Source organism: Miscanthus floridulus, chromosome 2 (genome assembly GCF_019320115.1).
Source record: "Miscanthus floridulus cultivar M001 chromosome 2, ASM1932011v1, whole genome shotgun sequence".
NCBI lineage: Eukaryota > Viridiplantae > Streptophyta > Magnoliopsida > Poales > Poaceae > Miscanthus > Miscanthus floridulus.
Genome location: NC_089581.1, coordinates 36,807,619 through 36,830,331, shown reverse-complemented (window position 1 = coordinate 36,830,331; position 22,713 = coordinate 36,807,619). Strand labels below are relative to the sequence as shown.

The window sequence follows — 22,713 nt, the reverse complement described above, 5'->3', positions numbered from 1 at the left end:
ACAATGTATTTTGATGATGTTTAGGATGTTCTATGATGATTTTTTATGTTCACATGGTATACATATCATGTTCTGTGATGTTTTTAGAATGTTCACATCAAATAAATGAGATGTTTCACGATTATCTTGGAGTATCCACATAGTATCCGTGAAATGTTTTATGGCATATTTAGGTTGTTTAAGTAGTTTCTATTTCTATGTGGTGTTCTTTGGTGTTTTAGTTTTTTCCTTCCTTATATTTATCTATTACTTTTGATTACTATCTTTTTTATTTGTTTTATCTCTTACATATATTTTTCCATATTCCATGATATGTCACATAATATATTTTGTCTAAAACAATATTATTGTTTGATGAGATTTTGTACAAAATATTCAAAATAAATGTAACCATATGTAACGTGTTCATATGTGCATGGGCTCGTATTGTATATATGCCACTAAAGAAGCATGCATGCATCTTCATGGGCGCGCTAATTAATAAATATACTACCTCCGTCCATAAAAGAATGCAATTATGAGATGCATGACGGTCAAAGAAGCTCAAGTTTAACCAAATTTATAGCAAATATTATTAGCACTTATGTTTTCAAATAAATTTATTATAAAAATATATTCTATAACTAATCTAATTGTACTTACTTTGTATCATAAATGTTTGCATTTTTTTATATAAATTTAGTCAAAGTTTAAACTCGAAAAACGAGAATTACATTCTTTTATGGACGGAGGAGTATAAAAGAAGCAAGCTAACAGTTACTCCTAGTTTGGTTCATCATGCCGGACAGCTTGTATATATGGCGTCCATGTATTTTTCCCTAAAATTGCATACTCGACGTATACATGAGTCGAGTATACGGTTTAAAGTCTTCACTCAATGATATAGCTTGCTAATATACAAGGATCATAAGCTAGTTGGTTTATTAGCTGTCGTTCATTTGTGCTAGCAAAGAAAAGAAAGCAGAAACTATGTACGTGTATGTACTTGTGAAAATGAAGAAAAGACGCAAGCTAGCTCATGTATCTGGTTCACGTACAGAGCCCATGTATCACGGCGCCGTACTACATTAACGCCCCGTTAGTCTGCCCGTACGCGCTCATAATTCCCGACCGACGCGAGCATAGCAGCTCCCCGTTCCCGCCCGCGCGCACTGCCGCGAAAATTATTTCCCGCGCGCTGCGGCCGGCGGGAGAACCTCGTCCGAACGGCCGGACCGTAGGAGCCCCCCAAACTACCTCTATCTAGACGCACCCAAACTAACCACCACGCACCTTCAGCCAGCCGTCGTGTTTCCATTTCCCCTTCCCCCAATCAACCCACCGGCCGGCGGCCATGGAGACGCAGGCGGCGCCTTGCCGTGCCAAGAGAAGGAAGCCGGAGGCACCCGTGAGCCCGGAACAGGAGGGCGAAGCAAACATCTCGCTGCTACCAGCAACGAGCGCGCCTGATTCTTGTCCTCCGGGAGCAGGAGGAGACGAACCCTACATCCAAGATCCTCCGCCTGGAGTCGGCGGAGAGGAAGAAGATGGGGTCGACCGAATCAGCCGCCTCCCGGACGCCATTATGGGTGAGGTCATCTCTCTCCTCCCCACCAAGGATGCCGCCCGCACCCAAATCCCCGCCACCCGGTGGCGCCATCTCTGGCGCTCAGCCCCTCTCAACCTCGACCTCGACGGCGGTGAATTCCTCACCATCGATGTCGTCTCCCGTATCCTCTCCGCCCACCGGGGCCCCGGTCGCCGCTTTCGCTTCCCCGCACAACACCTACAGTACCACCCCGCCATCATGGATGCTTGGCTCCGATCCCCCGCCCTCGACAACCTCTAGGAGATTGACTGCTTTGCGACCGATGATGTGTTGAAACTGACACCTCAGCCGGCATCAACCTTCCGGTTCTCGTCGTCCCTTTGCGTCGCCACTTTCAGCCAATGCCACCTCTCTGACGATATCACCCAGGCGCTTCAGTTCCCCCGGCTCAAGAAGCTGGCACTTCAACGAGTCATCATTTCGGAGGATTCCCTGCATAGCATCATTGCTCCTTCTCCCGTCCTCGAGTGCTTGCTGCTTCGCAGATTCTTTGGCTGCCGCTGTGTCAGGATCAACTCAGCTAGCCTTACAAGCATTGGGGTGAGTGCTGCGTATGACCGAACAAATGCCTACTTAGAAGAATTCATTGTCGAGGATGCACCTTGTCTTAAAAGGATTCTGTATCTTCGATCACCACTATGGAGCATGCGACTGCTGAGTATCAGTTATTTCAGCACCTAATCTGGAGACCTTAGGTTGCCTAAGTTATGCTGACGACTCTTCCAGTCTCGCTTTTGGCTCAACGATTATTGAGGTACCTCTTGGTTTTCTACCTCTTGCCTACAGGTTCTAAGTTGCTTTTCTATGTGCAGAAAAAACTTGAAAATATCGAATTTTATAACTGTGCTGACGCATGTTTCATGCAGCCGTGCCGCATAAAGGAATTCCGGGTCATCTCGACAACGCCAGCATGTACTGTCAAGATTTTAGCAGTCAATAATTTAAAGGGTAAAGTCTAATTTATACCCTCCAACTTTCACCAAAGTCCGGATTTCAACCTCAAACTATAAGACCGGATAACTTTGGTCCTCCAACTCTTAAAACCGTTCAACTTTGAACCTTCTGGGCGGATCTGTGGGTGAACAGTAACTTTTGATATTTTCGAGAGGCGTCGAAATTTTATATTATTTTTCGAGCATCTTAACGTCCTTAAATGAAAAAACTCAAAACTAAAAAGTTGTATATCTCACCGAGGTCTACAATTTATATATAAAAATTATCTTCATCCGACATGGTATTGAAGGGTTTTATATTTTTTGAAATTTGAGTCTCATCACGCGACAAAATATGGTGCTAAAATTTTATATTATTTTTTCGAGCATCTTAATGTCGTCAAATGAAAAAAATTAAAACTATAAAGTTGTAGATCTCATCGAGTTCTATAATTTACATATAAAAATTATCTTCATCCAACATCGTATTGAAGGGTTTTCTATTTTTTGAAATTTGAGTCTCATCATTGTTTTGTCGCGTGATGAGAGTAGAGCTAGTTTGAAAATATCACTTTGTTTTAAATGTTCTTTAATTGTGCTTGGCAGCGCAACAGGCTATTTATAATTTAGCTTATTATAGGATATAAACTATAACCTACGTTTGTTGGTTTGTTGGACCTGTCGATGAATCACGGTTTGGGCTGCGGTGCAGTTTAACGCGATGGCACAAGGAACAAACGGTCTAGCTCAAAGCTAGGAGCCGATTGGGCCCATTTGGAGCTTCAAATAGTGAGTGGGTTTATAATTTTCAAGTTGGAGGATATGAAACCCACCAAACAGCAGAAATATTCATACAATCTAGAGAGTTTCTTTGTATGGGATCCACAGAGAATTAATCTATCTTTTCTAAATGATAAGTCGTTTTGACTTTTCTAGTTTTTGCTATGTACTTAAATATATATTATAGCCTGTTTTGATGCAGATATTCAGGGCTCAGAACTGAAATTGGCATTGGCTATCTCCGATGGTTTGGGAAGGGCGGGCCTGGTGCAAGCGGCAGAGTCTTACCGCCTGTGACCGGAAGGTCCCGGGTTCGAGTCGCAGTCTCCTCGCATTGCACAGGCGAGGGTAAGGCTTGCCACTAACACCCTTCCCCAGACCCCGCACAGAGCGGGAGCTCTCTGCACTGGGTACGCCCTTTATCTCCGATGGTTTGGAATTCGGAATTGCTATTCATCCTCAATGCCAACCGGTATTCACAGCCTGTGCTCCCTCGTATCCAATACGAAGCTCTGCCCCTCTGTATTGGGTGGAATTAACTCATCCTCGATGCCCACTCCCCGAGTGTGCGTGAGGCAGGGCGGGCAGCGGCACGAGCGCGCGTGATGCGGGTGGTGGCGTGAGCTCGTCTTGCCCATGACCGACAGCGCGAGGTCAGATGCGTGCCGGCTCTAGTCCTCGCACCCTTCGCCCCCTTCTGTAGAAGATGCACCTGCCCCTCCTTTCCCCTCTGTCGCCGACGCCGTCGCAACCTTCGAATCGTGCGCCGCAGAGGTCAGATGCGTGAGCTGTGGGTCTGCGGGAGGGCTCCTGTGTGGTGCTGGTGTCCTAGGCGAGCGGGCGGGTGTCCCAGGCCACCGGGGGCCGAAGGCGGTGGAAGCAGCGGCATCACCTTGCGTGACGACGCGGCCTACCGGTGGCTCCGTCCTCCGATGGTGGAACGGGATGGGATGGGGTCAAGCTTCCCTAGCATTTCAATTCTATGCTTTTGCATCTAAATAGAAATCGAATTTGAGCTACTTCCTAAGATTTCAAAAGCTAATTCAGTGGTCATCTAAACAATAGTATTCGAATCGTGTCCATTTCAATACCATGGCTGTTTTGATATTGAAGCCAATTCAATTTCAGGGGCCGTTTGGCCGGGCTATGCTCCACGTGCTCCTCTACCAGAGCCGGAGCCGGAGCGTCGAAGCCCCGTTTCATGGCTCCGCATGCCGTACCATAAAATGGCTCCTCTTCACCTGTTTTTGGCCAGAAGGGCTCCTCCTCTCAGCAATGTTTGGTGTGGCTCCGCTGCCGGAGCCAGAGCCGGAGCTGTGCGGGAGCCGCACCAAACAGGCCCTCAGTTCTCCCAATATCTACATCCAAACGGACCTTTATGTCTTTGTCTTGATACATAATACAAGCTATGTATCCTGAAAAGCTAAAAACAACTTATGGCCTTGTTCGTTTGAGCTACTTTTCAGCCATGAAACAGTGTTTTCCTCTCGCAACATTTTAGCATAAGCCAAATTTCAGCATAAGCGAACAGGGCCTATGTATCTTTAAAAGTCAAATCAACTTACAATTTTGAATGGAAGGAGTAGTAGATTTGAATGAATGTAAGGAATTCAAATAAATTACTTTTGCACATATTTTCCTTGAAATTGAGCGGTTACATTTTCTCAGAGAACGAATCATGCTCCTTCCCTTCAACGAGTACTGCTCGCCAGACAATTATGCCACTGCTACCTCTCTATGTACATGTTTTTATTTACTCGTTTCGATGGCAATTCATGCCATAGCCATATAATTATGGCAAAATTTGTTACTAGACACTGAAAGTGAGGTTGCTTTGTCAGCGGATATCGAAAATAAATCGATTTGCTGGTGGATACTCTATTTGCATCAAATTTCGTGGAGGACACTGAACATATTAAAATATTCATTTATCGCTCAGAGGTGAGAGAACAGCTATAAATGATATTTTTGCCCCTGACTCTTCGTCCATAGCTTTCTGCCTCACTTCCTTTTTACGCGGGCGTGCGCTGGAACCTGAGCAAGTCCTCGTCGGCCTCGACAGGCTCTTCACCTCTTTAGCAACTGCACAACAACATTGTGGGCGGCGCGGCACCGCCTGCACGGCGAGGACGGCTAGTGCGGCCTACTCGACCCATTGCACATGGACCTCCACCGTGAGTACGTCCACTAACGGCGAGTTCATGGTCATCGCTCGGGGATGCGCCTCCTCCTCCTGGCCTTGCACCTCCTAGTGGCCGCGCCGCTGCCTCTTGGCCGCCGTTATACCTTGCTTGAAAAACCATTAGGGTCCGTTTGGATCTTTGAAATTGAATTCATTCTAATAATTACAATTTATGCATAGATTAATTAAGCTAATATAGTTGTGTATGGAATATAAGTTGAAGAGTGCTATAAGTTTAGAATTATAGCATAGTGATATATAGAATCCATTTTTATCTCGCACCCTATCAATTTGAGATATGCTTATTTGTTAGCTTGGGAAAGTTATGGAATATCAAATTTCAAGCCAAATAGCCTAATCCATTATGTAAATTTTAATTTCTCCGAAATGAAAGGGGCCTTAGATATTTGGATGGTTCCTAATAAGAAAAGAACTATATATGTTACAGGTTCCAGAAAGTGCAGTGAGCTAGCTATATCTAAGCAATATATATGCGTGCCCACATACTTACAACTTTCCAAGATCAATGTGTCAATTTTGCTCTTCATTTTTCTTGAGTAAGATAGGCAAAATCATAGATAAAAGTCGAGTTGTACTCTCTATCTATTAGCAGCGAAGGTTAATTTTCAACTACTAACAGAAAAAATACACTTTGCCGAGAAAACATGTGTCTGAACAGATATGTTAGCATATTTTTAGTAAACTAGCAAAACATACTCATGCGTTGCAATGGAAGAAAACAATCAAAGTTTTATGGAAAAAGACATGCGCTCTAGAGGACATCCCGGCAACGGCGCGCTGCCTCAGACGTCACCAGCGGCGTGGGCGCACCTAGCCGTGCAGGGGGAGGGGGGGGTGTCGACGGCGTGGGCACCCTGGCCGCGGAGGCAGCAGCGTGGGCGCCCCAGGCGGTCTGGAGGCACGACCCCATCTAATGTCCTCCTCGATTCTTCTCTGATTTTCCACGATTCAATTCTTTCTCTGATTTCCTTTTTGGCCGATTCGTATATGGAACTGATTTTTGTTGATTTTTGGTGATTGTTGTGGTCGTCGGCAGAAGAAACAACAAATTTATTGATTTGATTTTATAAGTTATTGTCTTTCTAGAGTTAGTCTGATTTTGGTTTGGATTTGGATCGACGTGGTGGTTTTGATTTAGTCTCGGTTTGGTCCCTTGCACCTTGCTTGCCGATTTGGGAAATCCTTGGTATAGATTTGGGGGACCGGAGGAAATCTAGTTGATTTCGGATTGCGGATGGTGAGAGATGAATGTGGAGCAAGACGAAAATTTGGGCAGAAATCTTACACCTTTAATATTAAGGTATCGATACATATAGATAATGGAGTACACACAACAACTTGCTCAAGATTTCAGCTTCCGTTTAATTTAATTTGATAAGTGGGACTGAACCAAGTCATAATAAAATAGATTTTATTCTAATCAAAATTACGGCAAAAACTTGATGGTGAAAACCTCTACTTCTTAAGAAATGAGTCAAGGCCTCGAAGATCCATAATTATTATATTTATCATTTATTATGATATTTATATTTATGAAAAATAAAAAAATAAAAGTATTTAGAAAGGAACGTGATTACGTGGATGGCCAAAACTGAAACGGCCGCCAGCACCATCACCTATCCAATTTGATTAGGATTGCGAACGAAGACAGTTTCCTTATTTGATTATGATATAAGCGTGTAATCATGTGGTGAATGAGGCTGCTGCATGGACCCGGCTCAACGCCATCCAAGCTGCAACGATCCATGGCTGGCGACCTCGTGTCGTTGCTAAGGTGGTATTCCGAAAGGTAACTTTCATTTTCGAAGTAATGGCTGTATCTGATTGTATCACCACCCTTGAGGATGGGCAATGCCTTGGCAGAGGCACTGATACTCCTCGCTACTGGATTCAGGCGTTTTGCCGAGTACCTGCAGCACTCAGCAAAGCCCCAAATACACTTAGCAAAGGCTTTGCCGAGTGCCGCACTCGGCAATGGCCACTCGGGAAAAAATGGCCGGCAAAGCAGTCTTTGTCGAGAGCCATTTGTTGGGCACTCGGCAAAGCTTTTGCCGAGTGCCGAGTCAGCCCTCGGCAAAGAAAACGAGCGGTCACGGCTCAGAAAACGGTGACGGCGGCTTTGCCGAGTGCCAATCCGGGTGCCAACCCGGACGACACTCAACAAAGTTTTTCATTTTTTTAAATTCTTTGCCGAGCGCCGCCCGGGCTGGCACTTGGCAAAGTTTTTTGTTTTTATTTTTTTTAAAATTCTTTCTTTGCCGAGCGCCGCCCAGGATGACACTCGGCAAAGTTTTAATTTTTTTTTGTTTAAAAATTTCTTTGCCGAGCGCCGGACGGGTGGCACTCGGCAAAGTTTTTAATTTTTTTTTTAAAATCTTTGCCTGAGTGCTATGGTCATGGCACTCGGCAAAGCTGGGAAATGGGTTGCTACATTTTCCAGCTTTGCCGAGTGCAGTGACTATTGCACTCGGTAAACTGACCAAAAACAATGTTTTTTTTTTCATTTTTTACATTCCATCACGACAAACACAAATTATCATATATATCTCACATCCATCCAAACATGCATCACATATTTATCACATCCATCGCATATATCACATTCATCACATATATCACATACATCAATCCAAACATCCATCGCATATATCACAGTTATCCAAATATACCACTAGTGCATGACAAGTGTATCAGAAATCCATCACCAAGTGAACAACAAATGCAAATACAACTAATGCTACTCATTAGAAAGGTGGAAACTAAGTGCCTGGTAAAGGAAAAGCTGGATCAGTCAGAGGCGCATGAGCTGTATTATTTGAACCCTCCGACTGAGGCTGCACAAAGGAGAAGACATTGCATGTATTAGACAAGATTACTTGGATAGCTAATCTAGGTCATACAAGTAAAGCACAAGAGAAAACTCATAGGAGTAGCTGCAACTGCAGGAGTCGGAGGTGGAGCGAACAGCCCAGGTGGCACAGCTAGACCCGCATGTTGCCCAAGAGTCTGCATGAACTGCATCATTTTCGCCATCCTCTGCGCCTGGGCCTCTCACGCGGCCCGCTCGGACTGCAGCTTGGCCGCCAGGTCCTGACATTGCCTTGCTTCTTCTTTCAGTCGGGCCTGCAATATTTCACTCCAATGTTTCAGTAATGCAAAGCTAATTAAGGTGTGTAAAGATCAATCTACGACGAGTAAAACAGGAATAACCTCGAGTGCGTCGACCCGTTGCTGTGAAGCGCTTGGCTATGGCCGTATGGCCAGGCCTTCACTCGTGCTTCGTGTTCGGATCTGGAAGAGAGAGGGAGTAGAGGTCGAGTCGATGATGCCGTCACCAAGCTAGTACCGCCCATGCTTCTTGCCTCCACCCACCCTCATGACGATCTCTGCATCAAAGTCCTAGGTGCTCGGGTCGTACTGTGGCCCATGGACCGACCTTGCCGCTGATGTGTACTCACTGATGCGGGTGTGGATGCTCGGGTTGGTGTACACCTCGGGCGGATCCTCCGGGTTGTAGGAGACGGCGGATGTCGCCTTGCCCTTGTGGGACATACACCATGCCTAGAAGTCGGAGCATTGCTAACCACCATGTGCCTCCGACTACGAGAAAGACAGCAAGATGATTAGAAATCAGGCATAATTAAGCGTCAGAATAGATAAATGAATTCACGTACCCATAATTATTTGTATCCGGCGAGGTTACGGTTGCCTTGATGGTGTGCTAGACCTTGCATCTGCAAACGCCGCTCCCGGGCAGCTTCGTGCGTCTCGGCCCACGCGGGCGTGAACCACTTGTCCACGATCATCGCCCAGCACTCGGAATACGAGGAGCATCACCAGGGACACATCTACACATCATCAAGTATTTGACATATAAAAAGATCAAATTAAACCAACTTAATCTCAAAACGAATCAATATTAATGTTCTTTATCTACCTCAAGGTATTGGTCCCGGGTCAGCGTCATCTTTCTTGCTTCTTCTTTGCTGACCTTCTCTCCAAGTTTTGACCCATAGTAGGTTATGATGGTCTGGATGCGCATCTCGTGATGCATGTCGGTGATGAGTTTTTTATAGGCTTTGGTAGCCACCAAATCTGCCCTGGCCTCAGATCCCTCCTCGTATCTGAAATAAGTCTACATACAGACGCGATGTATCCATTCATTATTTCAAGAAAAGTCCAATGAATGCGATGTATTAAGCAGTGTAGTGCGAGGGAGACTTACCCAAAACTCCGCCTTCACCCGCTCCGCCTTGTTGGGGTAACCCACATCGGGGGCGGCGGCATAGTGGTCAAACGTCCAGGCCGGCTCCCTCCTGCTGGCGTAGTCAACCAGGCCAGGATAGTGTTGCCTGCACAGAAGACCTAGGATGTAGTGTTTGATGCAAATGTAACTTGCTCAAGACGTATCTACAGTCCTATACCCACAAACACATACACCCGAGTAGACACAAATGGTGGCTCACAATATATGAAATAAATGCAATATAAAAAAAGAGTGTGAGCCAAACCAAATAGAGAAGATGCAGTGATTTGTTTGACCGAAGTTCAGGCCTCATCAAGTGAGATGAGTGACCAATAAAGGTCTACTCTAGTCCGGATCCAAATAGACCACTTTACATTTTCCACTAAGATGATCTCTTTTTATTTTTTAGAGGCAAGATCAAGCCCTCACAAACATCCGGCCGTGTACCACACCTTGGTGACTTGTCGGCAACCTCTAAGCCGTCTAAAAGCAAAGCTCCAAGAGAAACAAAAGCTTCACACAAACTTTATGTCACCTCAAAGTGCTCAAGGCTGCTCAACTAAGATTTTGCTCACACATAATCTCACAAGGCTAAAATGTTGCTCTCCAATTCATTGAATGTGGCTAAGTGGACTCTAATCCCACAAAGGGTGAATTGGGAGGTCTCTCTAGGCTTTGTTGATGTATATGATGTGGGAAAGCTTCAGCAACTAGCCCAAGGCCGTGGGAGGGGGTATAAATAGACAACCCCAAAAACTAGCCTTTGGGCTGCTAGCCAGCTAAAATCGGCTTTGCCGACCCTAGCTGGATTTTTTCAAGCAGGTGATCATTGGGGTTGGTGTCAGGGCAGGAAAACCGGCTTTGCCAGATTGGGTTTGTTTTCTCCCAAGAGCTTTTCTCTCGGTTTTCTCACCTGGGTTTGTTTTGAGCACTTCTAGGTCACATCTGGTACATTGTGTTGCATCCCTCTTGATAGTAGATATGCCTATACTCAAGAAATAGAATTTCTTCACAATTAACAACATTTGATCTTTTCATTCTTTGAATAATGCTGCTTTCTCAATTTTAATCATTTGAGGGCTTTCAACACCTTCAATGACTTGAGCTGAGTTCACTGGAGCTGTGACTTTGAGTTTATCAAACCAATTGATCAAGACTATACTTATCAACCAAAGTCACTTTTCAACGATGTGACCCTCCATATTACTACGACCCTCATAGCTTGATTTGTACCTCAACTAAATGCAAATACTTTCTTCTTCACCATAGCTAGGTTCTTCGGCCACCAATCCATCACTTGTCCTTCACCTTTGCTTAGTACCTCAAAGCTTTTCCTTGCTATCTTCATCATCTCAAGCCATCAAGTCACATCTTGTTTTGAATCAACTATTAAGCGCATATATATTCATTTCATTTGTCTTCATCATTATGAATATTATTCTTCATTTTGATTGATCAAGCTTCAAGAGTGAGACCATTCCATATCCAAACTCTCATGCCTCATTTATGATTGATACACATAAGCTTGTCAATGGATTTTAACAATATGCCTTGGACTCATTTCTCATTTGTATGCATTTGCTATATGTGATCCCAAACATAATATAACTCACCTAGGACTAAGTACCTGTACTGAATACCTACAAGTATCATGAAACACATTATTAGTCCCTTAATCGTGTTGTCATTTGATCCACCAAAACCCACTTAGAGGCTAGATGCACTTTAAGTGACGATGTTGTGGATAGGAGGGTGGTTGAGACCAAGGTTCTAGGATTCATGATGATGGGCTCAATTTTGGTGAAATTCGTCCATCTTGGTAGAACCTAAAACAAAATGAAATCGACCAAAAAAACTTTGGCCCAATTTGAATTTAGGGCTTAGCTCAAGGCCCATAATAGCCCACAAATACATCCGCTCAGTATAAAAGCATGAACTCACTGTGTAAAACCTAGACCATTTCATTTTCTCCTCCTCTACCCTAATGTCTGGCCTCAGATGCAGCATCACACGATAGTGGAGGCACGATGTCGCTTGATGTCACCTTTGGCCAGCCTCTTCCTTGGTTCCCACATCACCATCTCCACCCGTTTCCCTATAACTTCTTTGTTTAATCTTCTGCTAATGGAGATTTTACGAGCTCAAATGGTGAACCTACAGATATGATGTTGTTCTTTTCTCAGATCTCTTCCCTCTCTTTGTCCCTTGCAGTTACTTGTGATGTGTTGTTTGTTGTTTAGTACTGAACAACATGGTTATGTGGTGCAACAATTAAATCATAGTGTAACTAGAATAAACTTTGGATTTTAGTCAAATTCTATTTTTTTGACCGGTCAAACAGTTAAATCCCAGTCCAAATTTTGCTGAACTTCTGAATTTCATCCATTTCGGTAGGCTTAAAAATTTTCAGCTTTTGAATACCAGAACCTTGGTTGAGACAATGATTTGGAGTCGGGGCCCTTGAGAGGTTGAAGTGTTGGGAGGAGGCAATATGGCTAGTACGAGGACTCAGGAGGGGACTCAGGCCAAGCTGCAAGGCTATGGACATGCTGAGAACATGATTATAGTTAAATTATTACTCACTCGCTTGCACCGTGGTTGCAAGCCACCGTCAAACTTACTAGGATAGATAGATCCCTTTGACTTTCTTCCACTATAAGCTCTTAGTTTTGACCATGGCTTCCATGTTTTGGTGGTGTGCAGATACTTAGGTAAGCCTTACTATGACCCTACAAGGGATCGGTGGATAAAATTACAACGTTCATGCTCAAGGAAGGTTGCAGATGAGATCTTCATCAAGCTTCCTTGCACGTTTATCCAATAAAGTCTTTTTATTTCAATTAATATAAGTGGACATGTACACGTAGTCTTGTATTAGGTCCAATAGAATGTAATTTTGCTATATTGTAATATATTTGATGTAAACAGTCTAGATGTATCTAAAATCATCTGAATGTAAGAGTGCACGTGGTAGCCGAGATATCCTAGGACTACCATAGAAGTGCAAAGGATTGGAGTATCTATTCAGAAATTACCTGTCTATTCCAATTTGAATCTGCATCATTTAATATGGGATGATCTACTAGACTGACCAATAAAATTGTAGGTTCACCAACAGGAGTATCACTTGAAATTACATGTTGCCCATGATTTTGAATCTCAATAAAAGGTCTAGCTGGTAGAGGGGGATCTACATTTTGAGATGGACCTGAATCTTCCCTAGCTAGTTGAGGAGAGAGAATTGAATCTACTTTGGGTGACACTCATCATCATGAATTTGAGCATGTTTAGTTGGTAAAGGAGATGAACGTACATCTAAATTTTGCTGAGGTGGAGCTTCTTGGGCAACATTTTCCCATAAAGGGTGTCCCTATTGCTAAGTTGTAGATTGTCAAAGAACACTAGCAACTGAGAGCATGTCCAACAATATCTAGCAATTGATCCCTAAACCCTGGTTTTGGAACCTTTCTAAAAAATATTGGGTTCAGAAAAATACGCAGAGACAACAATTTCCTTTTATTTGTTCCTAAAAAGCATGCATACATGCCATCATCTCTCGTACGTATCGAGCGACCACCATGGACAAAATAACTAACCGATGTGTCCAACCACTGTCGTCACCCAAACTCAAACCGAGAACCTTTAAAATGCAATCTTTGTTATCTGATCTACCTCCTAGTATTCTTACATGTAAAATAGTGGCTAGAGATACAATTTTGGTGATCCTCTTAGGCCCTGTTTGGATCCATAGAACTAACAACAAGTTGACTAATTTTTAGTTCCTAATAAGTATCCAAACAGACAGACTAGTTGTTAGTCCACTAGTCATGAACTAGTTGTTAGTCCATTAGTCCACTTATAGGAGCTAATAGGACTACTTGTTAGTCCTAGTCCATCCAAAACAGTCCCTTAGGTGACAGCATCAGGTTGTGACCGTCCACCTTGGCACTATAATTCACACCCAGAGCCTCCAAAACAGGAATATACATTGCCTACTCTATCTCCTAGTATTCTTAGATCTAAAAATAGTGGCAGGATATCCAATTCTGGTGAACCTTCATGCCAAGGTGGCGGTAGTTGTGTGCAATAGGAGCACTGAGAAAAAAATGGTGCAACACCGATAGAGAGTATCGGTGGTCCACACATCTTTGTGATTGGATGCCTTCACTTTTCCAAGCATGGATAGATTGGGAGTTAGGATAAGGAGTTGTTGGAGTGGAACATTTTCCATCATGCCAAAAAACAAGACTAGTAGTAAGTTTGCTAAACTATTAGAGATGCTCTAATTATACTTCTATGTTTAAAATAACAATGCATACTTGTAAAACTTTACAAAATTGGGAATATTACTAGAGAGGATATGTTTTTCATGAAATATTGTACTTTATGGTAAGGAAAGAAGATATTATCCATGCTTCATGGGCAAAGTGTAGAAGGTTCTAGGGCTAGATACTTTATATGGTATCTCAGGATTGGATAAGGGTAAGGAATGTCAAATAGTACAACTATTTTGTATGTAATGCTTTAGATTGTTTCCACTTGGTACCAATCCAAATGTTGTGTAACACACTATATGTAGGGGAGGCCTCTACCCTAGGAGAAGAAGACATGCTAACATGCATTACATTGATATGTTGTGATGTTAGAAATAGAGGGGGCAGGCTACATTGCATTTTGTGTGTCTAATATCATATTAAAAATTAAATAGGTGAAAAATGTCAAGAAAATGACAATTAAATATCTATTGAGATAAAAAAGGGCCACCTTAACACATGTTAGTGAAACTCATTAGTGTGCCATTGCAATTATACAACTAATGCTATTCCAAATATTTTCATTGTACTTAATTAATACAAAGGTGAAGGAAGTTCCAAAGAAAGATAAGCGAGTACAATGTACAAAAAAAAACAAATTAATTGTCTATTAAAACATGACTATGCACCAAGTTATACTCATTAGCTATATAATCAAGAAATGATTTTATCTATAGAACCAGGATCATGTTTTCCGAGATCTCACTGCTTAAATTGTAGAGAGTTTTGGGTGGGTTGTATTATCCATAAGTCTTCCACTGAAACATTCATTCTAACGCAATCAAAGTTGATCAAACCAAACCACCAGCTGGTTGTTCACTTGCATGACAACTCAGTGAAACCAGCTCAACGCTTGGTATATTATTCCACATTTTGTGTGTAGCACCGGGGATCCCACATGAGAATAGCAATATGGTCCGGTTCAGAGACCAACCTTTTACTTTTACTGAAGCTCTCGGTGTCAATCCAAAGTCAGAAACCACATTTTAGGAAATGCTAGGTTTCATCCCAATGCCGTCATGTACAACAAACGGTGATAATAGAGCTGAGTACCCATGGTCAAGTGATTACTTTCTTTTCATCTATTATCATGAAGATACACCGACAATCACGCTAGCTCTGCTGTTTCGCAAACAAGGAGATATGAATGGGTTTGTCATGAGACCTAGTGATCTCAGCTCCGCTGTTTCAAAATAAGGAGATGTGAATGGGTTTTGATTTGTCATGGGGAACTGTCCCAAACCTAGTGATCCTCGTAAAATTGACATGTATGTAAAGATCTGTCTTAAGGCCACTGGAGTGGTGGCATGGCTAAAGAGGTTTGTGAATGATGTAGATTAGAGGGTAAGAATTCATTTCTACTCTCTTTTTACTTAAAAAAGTGAAACTTACTATCTAATGTGGTACCCTTTAAACTTGCTTGCAGAAAGGCCTAGAGCTTAAAAGCAAGCTAGGAAACAACATATAAGACAATATAGCAAACAGGTAATCATCTCTAACCTCCTAATGAACTTTATGCCATATATTCCTCAATGTCACATAGCTGGATCGAAGCCCTCTCCAACATTTATTTCTCACACCTTAATTTTTGTAGGAAATGACGGAGAAGACCATAAAGATTAGAATTGTTGGGCTATAGTCCTCCACTTGTGCCTTCACCAACCAAGACGAACGTGCCTTCGCCAGGGAAAATGGTAAGCTCAAGAACTTGGCCCACACAGGAAAGTCTGAGAATGTTACATATCTATTTATTTTTTATCTTTTCTATAAACTTAAAATCTATAATTTATTTTTTGCAATGACAATGACATCCATAACACAAGTTCACATTGACAATAATACGATAATATACTGCCCGTAGATGTAAAAAACACAAATAGTTTGATATATTCTCTCAATTACAATATAAACACAACAATTTGTTATTTAATTGATTTATTATTAGAAAATAATACAAAGATAACAATAGAATATGACACATTTACGAACCTGATAATTATTTCATGTCTTGTCCCTAATAATATTAAAGAGCCTAACTTTCTTCTTTTGTCGCTTCTAAACGCCTATCATATTTGTGTCAATATCTTCTTTGACCATAGCTGTAGGGGTCCATTGTATACTCTAGAGCACCTTTTAAATCTGTATTTGTATACTATAATAGAGTGAAAGAGAATTGATAAATACATGTCACTTAATAGAATTCTACCCACATTTTTTGTCTCTAGATATCATTTAGAAAACATATTTAATACCTAGAAATCATACAACCATATACAACGAGCGGATCTAGGTTGATACAAACATTTACATGCTATTCTACCGAGCCAATGTCGAAGCAAGTTTATCACCAAATAAAATCATACACACCTTAATTTTTCATTACGATTGGTTGTTTGTTCTTTTATCTATTACTGTTACTAAGGACTACTCCAAAATTACCATATGATATTAGCTTCTTCCTGTTCCTACAATGCATGTACATTTATTTTCCTTTTCTTTTCTACACTGGACATAGGTTCCCTACTAATTGTTTGATCGTACCGCTGCCCTACTGAACTACAACATGATGGGTCTCCAATGACAATTGGCGATCATCCATCCATGGACATGCCTAAATGTTCTATTGGCACATGTCACCACCACCGTTGTTGTACTCGTGAAACACAACCTAACAACAAGTATTGGGTTTGTTACCTCGAGTTTGTCTTGTACCATGCTTTATTCAAGATCCTTGATTGTCTCTCTTCTTGATCAAGTGACTGCTTCGTCCCTTACACCACAAGGTTATCAATTTTGGCAAGCGAGATCCATGCACCGGTACCGTCTTGTAACCGCCTCATCCTTTGCCATTATTGTTGAGCTCTCCATGTAAGCATTATAGAGCATTTGCCTAGTCTTGTGGCCACTCTGGTCTTGTATGAGCTTTGATCGTTGTTGCATTCATCTTCACCTGGTACCAGTACTTTGTCATACTTGATTAAGTCATATGTATCTTGATTAATCTAATCCTTTGCAGAAACACTGACATATGATCTACATCATGCATAAGGTTATTGAAAGGACTGGATGTAATCTATAGGGGGTGAATGATGAATAGGCATTTCCTACAAAATTCACAACTCAAAATCCAGTGGATTAGTCAAACTCTAGAAGTTTAAAAAAAATTGTCAGGAGCTTCTACACATCCGAAAGTAGGTCTAGAAGTTTCACATAGATAGAAAAACTTGAAATGAAACTACACATAGAGAGTACTAACTCAAACCAAACTTGGAGATATGTATTTGAAGTTGTCCGCTAGCAAGTCCACAGAGCACCTACACTCACAAACACACACAACCAAGTAGATCGAGATGGAACCACAAATCAAGCATGTACTCAAGATACTCAAACCAAAGTGAAGACACAATGATTTGTTTCCTGAAGTTCAACTCCATCCAATAAGGACCTACGTCTCTATTGAGGAAGCTCCAAGAGACCCAAGGTCAAGCTTTAGCTAGATCTCTTTGAACTACTTTCCTCGATCCACTATCTTAATCCCTTCCTTTGTGGGAGATCGGGGCCTTCTCACAAACTTCATGTGGCTCACCACACGCATAGGACCTCATTGGGCGATGCTTAGCCATCTAGAAGGCTTCACCTCTAAGAGTAACAAATGCTTCACGAATGGTTGATAAATCCGACACGTGCTCAAGGATTTGGTTGATCGCTCTTGCTCTCAATCACTAAATCTCTCAATCAACTCACTAGGTGAAAGCCTCATGTTTGGTTTTGGTAATTGAGACAACTAGTGGACTAACCTTTTGCTAAGTGTTGATTAAGCTAGGTTAAGTCCACACCAAGATGGTGGCAAGGCTAGGAGTTGGATAGGGGTGATCAATCCAAATGAAGCAATCCCTTGAGGAGCATTTGGATACTCATGAGGTTTTGATTGAGGCTCATGAGGAATTGAAAGAAGCTCACTCATCTCTCCTTGCTCAAAGGAAGGTGCCTATTGAAATAGCAAACATAGGAGTAACTTATGATATAATTGATGAATCATTCTATACTCCTATTGTTGTTGCTCCTAACACCTCTTGTAGCACTAGCAAAGATACCCCTTTGGGTGATGGATTCACATAAGATTCATCCCTCATTAGTGGAAAATGAGACACTTAAGAATGGTAGATGAGCTCACTCACACACTAGGCAAGGCCTATGGTGGTGAGGCCCACTTGCTAAAATGCTTGGGTAGTCAAAGGTTCTCCCTTAAGGCCTTCCAGAGTGTGGAAGTGACGCCCACAAAAATCTAGGGCCCCACCTGCAAAAAACTGGCATCAATCAAGGATGCTGCAGTGTGCATTTTGATTCCTAAAGCCTAATTTTTGGAGAAAGAGGTCAGTGGTGTAGAGGCTCATCTACTGGTCTCTCTCTCTCTCATGCGCAGGGCTCAATAGCAAAAAAATACTTGTTTAATGAATGGGTACTAGTGCTTCAACATTCATCACTCCAGAATCTTTCATTTCAAGCATCGGTGTTGGCACCGGTTCACTAGTGTACGCAGTAGTGCCTCAAGTGGAAAGAGAAAATTTTAGCATCACTCTAGGAACACACTGCAGAAGGCCTAATAAGGAGGATCTTGGCTATACTCCCAAGAAAGGCAAGGCAACCCATGGTTGTTTTTTCAACAAGTGCAAGCAAGTTGGGCACTTAGAGCAACATTACAACAAGAGTTGTTGGCAAAGAGTACGTGTGAGAATGGTTGCCTTGTCCTTTAGGGATAAGATACCCTTTCACCAAACCATTTCACCATGTTGTATTCAATCATCAGCAATGCAAAACATAAGTTCCTCCATTCTATTTTATTCCATTGTCTTTCATATACTCTAATAAAGTACATGTTTTTCCATCCACTAGATTATGATGCACTACACATGGCAATGAAAGTTGTCTGTTGGCTACGTTATTGTTCGTGGAGTAATATGTAATTAATATGAACTATATTATAACAATTTCTTTGTGACAAAATATCGCAACAATGAGCCTGTCGTATTTTTTTATTTGGACTCTTGTGTTCTTATCTCTATGTTTAAAGTTCAATTGTGTTTGTTCTCCATTTGTTTAACTTTATGATTTTGCACGGCTTTTTCAATAAAGGTAGAGTTTTCCCCTATCCCCGTTAGAGGAGTTAATGGTATCAATTGAACTAATAAAGAATAGTTGCCGCATGTGAATTTTCCCCAAGGTTTTTGAGTATCATGTTTCTATGATTTTAACCTCTATTGCGACATCAAATATTTAGACAACATTTTGAAAGAATATTTACAGGAAAATTTGCAAATGTTTCAAATCTATAAGCAAAGGTTGACAAGTTACATGCTTAATCAACCATCGGCGGAAGCTGAGATGGTTAGCACAAGGTCAGGGGTTTGTATCATAATTTATTTTTTTTAATTTTTTTTCTTTAGTTCATTTATTCAGCCTTTGGTGACAGTGTTTGGAATAGGGTGAATGGTAGACTGGGATAAAAAAATAAGGATAAAATCATAAAATTGAAAAAAATGATGATGATATTACAATTGACCTTCAAAGCAGGGCCACGAACACCAATCTTCCTTTTAATTTTATTTATACGTGGATGCACAATTTCCCGATTTAGATGAATCATTGTTTACCTTAAATTAAATCATTAAAATGCATTGATAAGTTGCTTTTTGAACTATGTGTACACTAATAATATATATCATGCCAAAGCTGTGGTACCTATTCGACGCGTATAAAATCATTGTGGCAAAGGCAACAAAACAAATTACATATAAGAAATAAAAATAGACAAAAGTGATATCTCTTGTCATAACTTTAAAAATCCTGTCACATGGCTGCCTCGGTGGCAAGGTGTGGAGTATCATTTCCTCAAAAAATAAAAGGTGGAGAGTTTCATACTTCACTCATATGACTTATTAGCTTTAGGGAAAATGACACGAGACATTAATGCTTTGTACGGCAATAAATTTCTTGGAGCAGTTGCATTGGTATTGCTCGAAAGTCGAAATTAAAGTTCAGTGTTTGTGTCTAACGAGAAACCAACAAAAGATACCAAGAGATCGAATGAATTGCATTGGTATTGCTCGAAAGTCGAAATTGAAGTTCAGTGTTTGTGTCTAACGAGAAACCAACAAAAGATACCAAGAGATCGAATGAAGAAACTCTCTCTACCATCTCAAGCTTATTATTACACGAAACGCTCTAAAACTGATCAATGCAAGCGGCTAGGGATAAGCAGTTGATGATTCTAAACTGAAGCTAATAAACTAAAGACACACTCAAAGATGTTATTATTTCTAGATCGATGAGGGTAGGCGTGACCGAGATTGATGGGATCGGAGCTATCTAGGCAGCAGCAGCAGCACTGTTCCATCGGCGAATGGATTAATTTGAAGCAGGCGCGAAGAAGATCTCCGAGTCAAGCCTCTTGGAACGGAACAGCTTCTCCATCTCCGGCGTGGTGTTGAACGACGCCTCCAGAACCGCAGGAGATATTGCCTTCCACACCGATGTCCTGCCCGCCAAGTGGCTAAAGATTGGGCTGCAATATATATAATGCAAACACACAAATTAACACAATTGTATGTAATGTAATGTATATATATACATTTCATTCATGTGGTACGTAGTTCTTACTTGGGGGTGGTGATGATGGAGAACCACTCCATGCCAGTTTCGTCGGCGATCTTTGAGACAACGAAGAACCTGGGCACGATGAAGAGGCAGCCTCCCTCGGCGCGGGTCTCCAGCACCCGCGTGCCGTCGATCCCAACAACCTGGACGCGGCCACTGCCGCGCACGATGTAGGTGACCTGGTAGGCGGAGTCGCAGGAGAACCCGGGCGAAGCACATGGAGTGCGCGTCGATCCTGACGAGGTCGGCGCCGAGCCCGACCTCCTCCACGAGCGGCAGGTTCCGGATGTTGAGGACCACGACGCGGCCTCCGTTCTTGATGTCGACGTCGAGCGGCGCCTCCAGGCAGTTGAGGACCAAGTCCGCCCTGTCCTCGTCGCGGGCCTGGGGCATCCTGTGGCCGTCCTTGACCCTGATGATGCCGGCGCCGGGCTGGGCGGAGACGAGCTCGGCGGCGGCGGCCTGGGTGAGGTCCCATGCGCGGGCGACGAACTCGGTGGACAGGCCCGTGAAGATGCCCGTGGAGCCGGTGAGCTGGAAGTTGGTGAACTGGCCCCGCTTGTGGCCCGTGGACGTGTCACCGAGGAAGAGGACCACGAGGTCGTCGGAGCTGGCGGCGTGCGCGTTGTGCCACCAGGTGACGACGCCGAAAGGGAGCGCGAGCGAGTCACCCTCCTTCACGGGGATCACCTTCTCCTTGGTCGCCTCCGGCAGAACCACGCCGCACGTACCCTTACCTGCATTGCATGGGAGTCTGATGAGTTGGTTAACTAACTGAGGATCATCCAACAATCGATCAAGATGCCACGCATACATATGACATATGGAGATAGATCGATTTATAAGTAGGATTAAAAACAAGGTAAGAAACAGAATATGTATGTATGTACTTGCCTTGGAGGACGTAGGCGACCTTGGCAGAGTCGGAGTAGCTGGGCAGGGCAAGGCCTCCGGCGGAGAGGCAGAGCTTGGCGGCGCCAATGGAAGCAGCGCCGAGCATGGGCAGGTCGGCGGGGGACCAGTCGTAGTAGGCACCGCCGTCGCCGCCGTAGGCCTTGTTGGGTTTCTTTGGGCTGAGGTCCACGAACATCACTTCGGCGGTGGAAGTCCGCTGCACCATGTTGATGTATCTGGCTATCGCTGGGTATGGATGGACGCGGTGTGTGTGCTGACTGCTGAAGACAAATGCACAGTAATGACGGCTAGGGTGCAGGCATACACCGCTATTTATAGCTCGTGGTGACCTTGTCGCGCGCATGATAAGGATCCAGCGTCGTTATCCTTGTACGTAATTACGTATTAAACTAATGACCTTATCCCCTCTCGATCTATTCTCGCTCGTTGGATAATGCTTATGTTCTTCCTTCTCGGCCTATAAACTTGCCAGATCAGTTACGTTTCTTACGTCGATGTATAGAGGTTAAAATATTTCTAATGATCCGAATTTACCTGCAGTCTCCTCGGAAGACGATTCCGTTCGTGGGCAGCACGGTGGAAATCGCCGAGTGGACACATCAATCCCGCAACGGCGACGGCGGCAGCATGACGATATATGAACAGAAAATAAAACCTTAATAAATCTTTATTTTCAGTCTTATATATAGCTATAGATACCATTTGTTAGCAAATAATACAAATAAAGATCGAACACGAGATACAGATTTTTATCTCTACCCCTACTCCTATAATCCACCACTTCAAATTATTCTACAGCTACTAAACAAATCACACCTTTACAGTTATGACCTAAACTACGTCCACCCCACAAAATACACACAAAAAAGATGACATTAAAAACATGCGCACCAAATTAACTCTCACTCATTCTCTCTCCTTACTCAACCACATCCGACGGCCGATATTGTTTGATCTCCCACACCCGATCTCCCACTTCACCGCTCCACCCCCGGTCCAGGATACGTGTATCATCATCATCCTCCTCCTCCGGTGACGAAGGAAAGTCAGCCACGCCGCTATTCACACGCGCAACAACCCCG

At 42.8% G+C, this 22,713-nt stretch overlaps 2 pseudogenes; one reads left to right on the top strand and one right to left on the bottom strand.

Annotated features, from left to right (window-relative positions):
- The first annotated feature begins 1,333 nt into the window (after positions 1-1,333).
- Positions 1,334-2,582, top strand: LOC136538466 (putative F-box/LRR-repeat protein At3g28410; annotated as a pseudogene).
- A 17,492-nt stretch (positions 2,583-20,074) lies between these two features.
- On the bottom strand, positions 20,075-21,896 carry LOC136538465 (11S globulin seed storage protein 2-like; annotated as a pseudogene).
- Between the last annotated feature and the right edge of the window lie 817 nt (positions 21,897-22,713).